Source organism: Mastomys coucha, unplaced genomic scaffold (assembly GCF_008632895.1).
Source record: "Mastomys coucha isolate ucsf_1 unplaced genomic scaffold, UCSF_Mcou_1 pScaffold14, whole genome shotgun sequence".
Classification (NCBI taxonomy): Eukaryota; Metazoa; Chordata; class Mammalia; order Rodentia; family Muridae; genus Mastomys; species Mastomys coucha.
Genome location: NW_022196896.1, coordinates 4,987,731 through 4,992,494, shown reverse-complemented (window position 1 = coordinate 4,992,494; position 4,764 = coordinate 4,987,731). Strand labels below are relative to the sequence as shown.

The window sequence follows — 4,764 nt, the reverse complement described above, 5'->3', positions numbered from 1 at the left end:
GACAGAGGCAGAGAGAGGCAGAGAGAGGCAGAGAGAGGCAGAGGCAGAGAGAGGCAGAGAGAGGCAGACAGGCAGACAGATATTAAACTGGGTTGGAGAAGAACATGGGCAGTATAATCAGATCCTTACAGAGACACTCTTGGCCAGCAGAGAGGAGCTCAAGTGCTGACAGAGTGTCTGGCCCATGGGCCAGCTTTGCTTTTTAACTCTAAAGCATTTTATGTATATGATTTGTTTTGTAGTTAATCCATTTCCTCAAGTATGTTTTCTCCAGAATACTAAATGGATTTATACGTCCCTGAAAGGGACGATCCCTGAGCATGTAGGTTGATAGAAGGAAGCCAAGCTGACTTTCCCTGTTGCAGAGACTAGTGTCTCTAAGGAAATGAGACAAACTCTGACTTCTACGAACTCATATGTTATATACACACACCATACATAATTTAAAAAGCAAAACACTGATACCACTGGTGTTAGCATTCCACTCAATTTACAGGAGACACAAAGCCATTAAATAATATGCCCAATTAGTAAGTGGCAGAGCTGGTGATATGAGGATGGGAGCCTGAAGATAAAGCTGCCCTTTATCTACAATACAGAGTCCAGGCCCTCAGGGAGACCGCAGCCACAGTAAATCCACCTTTGAGAACATGAGGCCATGAAGGAAAACTTATAGCTATCTATACGCAATTGCCATGGCCCTGAGTGTGCTGGCTTAGCATCACCAATGTGACCCCACTCTAAACAGCACTGTGATGAATGCCAAGTGCCGGATGCAGATGCCACGCTCAGTGGCTTCTGTGGGTTTGGATACCTGCCATGTACCACTAATGAACTGGAGAGAAACAGCTAGAACAGGCTGAGCAGCACACCCTGAGGTATCTCAACTGCCTAGCATCTAGTGTCCACATGCCCTGGTGCTGTAACAACCTCAGAGGTCCCCTCCTGTTTTTACTGAGGTCCAGTTGAAACCCACCTGGCCAGTCCATCACTACAGCCGAGAGTCATTTGTGTAGGGCCACCTGGGTAGCAACTGAGTCTATGTCTCAAAACAGTTTAGTGTTCTTTCCACCATACCAAACTCCCCAAATTAGGTTCAGAGGAGCCAAAGGCGCTTGAAAGTTTAAAATAGACTGCACATTTAATAACAGGCTTTACGGCTTGAGCCTTCCCCTAGTCTCATGATAGATATTCTGGTATGTAAGCACAGGATTGTATCACTATAATTATTCTGAAAGAGTAAAATAGTGTCAGAAAATTCAAAGCTTAAAGATGCAGGATGCACTGAATTCCTACTGTGAGCCGTGTCTGTACCCACAAAGTAGCAGGAGGGAGAACTAAAGAAGGGAGGGGGGATGCTTTCTTAACAAAACTCCTTCCTTTTAAAGAGCCATCATTTTGGGGCTGACGAGATGGCTCAGTGGGTAAGAGCACTGACTGCTCTTCCGAAGGTCCTGAGTTCAGATCCCAGCAACCACATGGTGGCTCACAACCACCTGTAATGAGATCTGACGCCCTCTTCTGGTGCGTCTGAAGACAGCTACAGTGTATTACGCAACTGGAGCGAGTGGGGCTGGAGCCAATGGGGCTGGAGCGAGCAGGGGCATCCTGACTTCAATTCCCAACAACCACATGATGGCTCATGAACATCTGTACAGCTACAGTGTACTCATACACATAAAAAATAAATCTTTTGAAGAAAAAAAAAAGCCATCATTTCTATAACAAGCCCAAGCAATGACTCTGCATGAGACTCTTTTATCAATAGCTTTGACTTCCAAGTTTCCCTCCTTTTTCTCTGAGACAGGTCTTGCTATGTAGCCCAGGTGGGCCTCAAGCTCCGTCCCCCTGCCTTGGTTTCCTGTCTCAAAAAAAATAAATAACTAAAAATAAAAAAAATAAAATAAAATTCTCAGCATACTACTCAGCTTTCTGAATATGAAGTCTAAATGTGTATTTTAAATAATATCTCTCTAGTTTTCAAAGGACATGAACCACGTCAAAACATCCCAAATGTCCCACAGGCAATTCACCTTTTCCAAGTGATGAAAGTACCCAATATTTTACAGCTCCTGTGTCAAATTTCAGGTCAGCATTGCAGCAACTCTTCCACAGAAGTTGTAAAGAGAAATTTTCTTTTTAAAATTTCAGCGTCTCCAGGCCATGTGTGCCTGCCACGCAAGCATGAGTACCCAAGTTCAGATTCTCAGCACTTACGTAAAAAGTGGGGCACAGCAGCACGCACCTGTAACCCTAGTCCTGAGGAAATGGAGACAGGAAGGTCCCTCTGGCTAGCCAGACAGCTTAATGTGGCTGGACTGGTGACCGCCACATTAAGTGGGGTCAGTGAGTGACCCTGTCTCAAAAAATACAGTGCTGGAGAGGTGGTTCAGCAAGTTAAGAATACTTTCTACTTCTCCAGAAGACTGGAATTCAATTCTCAGTACCTACATGGCAGCTCATAACAGTCTGTAACTCAAGTTCCAAGGGATCCAATGTCTCTTATAGCCTCCGAGGGTATCAGACACACCTGGCATACCCATACATGTTAAACTAAACTAAATTAAATTAAAAATAAGGTGGAGAATAACAAAGGAAAACACCTACTCTCAACCTTTGATCGCGCGCGCGCGCGCGCGCGCGCACACACACACACACACACACACACACACACACACACACACGTCAGACAGTTTTTCTCAGCACATCTACTAGTTTCCTTGTACCCTATTTACACTTTGTAAATAGTATATGATTTTCCCTTCGCTTCTCTGGCTTTCTGACACAACGACAATATTTCAGGAGTTTAGCAAAGTACAAAGTACACAACTTATCTATCACTAGTGCATACTCTAGAGGTGCTAGAAACTGGGAGAGAGGGTCAGGAGAGGAAGGGACAGGGTCAGGAGAGCAGCCCAGGACAGAAAGCCTGATGCCAGCTGAGCTCGGTGGCACAGACCTACAATCCCAGCGCGCAGAAGGCTGAGACAGGAGAACCTCTAGTTTGAGGCAGCATGGGCTGTACTGTGAGAAGGGGAACAGGGTCCCCTGGAACAGGGATCTAGGCAGAGTCGGCTGCGCCCAGCACATAGCTCCAGCCAGAACCAATACCTCCTCCTTCCCCTACAAAAAAAAAGTAAAGAAACAGCACCCCAAACACAATCATTATTTAGAAATTTCAGGTTGGTGTCAAAAGAGTACCTTTAACCTAGCATCCACCCTTGCTCATTTGCTAAACATATATGCAAACGTGTTTCTCTCATTGCATTAAGTCAAATTAATAATTACCGATTAGTCCTCATTTTCACTTCAAACTCTGTCAAGAATCTCTGTCCACATCCAGGAAAGGGCACTCCCAAGACAGCAGCTCTAGCCACAGGGGCTGGCCGACCCTCAGACCACAATGGATTCCCCAATGGAGGGTTCTTCCCAACCTCGCTAGCCTCTGCGAGGACAAGGACAGCCGGAGCACAAAGGCAGTGCGGCAGCCCTCCAGCACGCATTGTGTACACAAACAGCAGCTTGTCTGTCTGCAGGGATAAGAGAGGGGTGAGGGCTCTGCCATTTACATGTCAATGCGCAAACCAGCGCCTGCTGCTCCACCACCCGGTCTGGCATCCTTGGTCCAGGGTTTTGTTCCCACATATCCAAGGAGCCTTGTGAGCCAGCGGCTGCCAGCAAGCATTTGGCAAACTCCCCACGGTGAATGCGTCAGCGAAGGACCAGCAGGCTTTTCAAACTGTCCTGGAAGCCACACTGGGGAGCTGGGCGCTTTAGATAAAAGTTATGGGCATAATCAATTCCAAGGGTCATGGGGGGAGGGGCAAAGACAAAAAAGATTTCAGAGGACTTGGGCTCACTTAGTCAAGATTGTTTCTGAGTAACCCTGAGACATCAATGTAGTACAAAAGTGTCAAAACCAAAGGAATCGACGTTAAGTATTTTACGTTGTCAGAAGTGTCTTCTTTGTGAGTAAGGAAGTGGGGACAGAAAAGAATACCCGGCCTGTGTGCTGCTCTCATAGAGGAGTGGTAGCAAGAAGGGAGAAAATCCCAAGAGCCCGGTCCTGTGACAACGGAGAAATGATTTGGACCCCCAGGGAGGGGAGCACACCCTCGATCCTTTAAGAATACAAAGGCAGATTTATTCGGGGGCTGAAGCCAGCAGAAGAAAGGGCTGGTGACTGCAGGGGGCAGCATCTGCACAAGCAGCAGAGATGGCCTAAGCAGTGGGTGAGGGGCTTTCCTGCAGGGCTGGTGGGAGTGGGAGGGGGCACAGATAGAAAGACAGGCTGGCAGAGGTGAGCTGGATGTCGGGAAGAACCAGTCCGCAAACTGAGAGCTCCACCTTAAGAACAGACTCTCACCAGCGGTGGTGGCACAGGCCTTCAACCCCAGCCTGGTCTACAGAACGAGTTCCAGGATAGACAGAGCTACACAGAGAAACCCCAAAACAAGCTGACTGTGGGATAAAAATATTGACTTACAAGGCAGCACCATCTGTGATGGAGCCTGGTTTAGATACCAGGATAAGACCATGCTGTCAGTGCTGGGAACAGCACAGCATTAGTCACTTCCGAGATTCCAAAGCACAGCTCCATGACCCGTTGATTATGATTTGAAAGCAGCAAGGCTGAGGCGGTGGATGGGAGTCCCTTAAACTACTTCTTCCTTCCCCCATTGCTCCAAAGGCTGCTGATGTAATGTGGGCCACTTACAGCTGAGGAACAAGCCTGCCTCCACGTTAGGCTTTTTTTTTTTTTTT

At 47.2% G+C, this 4,764-nt stretch overlaps 1 protein-coding gene across 6 annotated transcripts in view; it reads right to left on the bottom strand.

The window, feature by feature from the left end:
* Positions 1-4,764, bottom strand: part of Ankrd6 (ankyrin repeat domain 6) — a 144,052-nt gene that overhangs the window by 111,929 nt on the left and 27,359 nt on the right. For 3 of the 6 annotated variants that reach the window (XM_031366437.1, XM_031366438.1, XM_031366440.1), the window contains one exon: positions 3,289-3,530. The exons of the other annotated variants lie outside the window; for them this stretch is intronic. The gene's annotated coding sequence lies outside the window, so the exon portion shown is untranslated. The remainder of the gene's footprint in view (positions 1-3,288; positions 3,531-4,764) is intronic. 6 annotated transcript variants of the gene reach the window in all.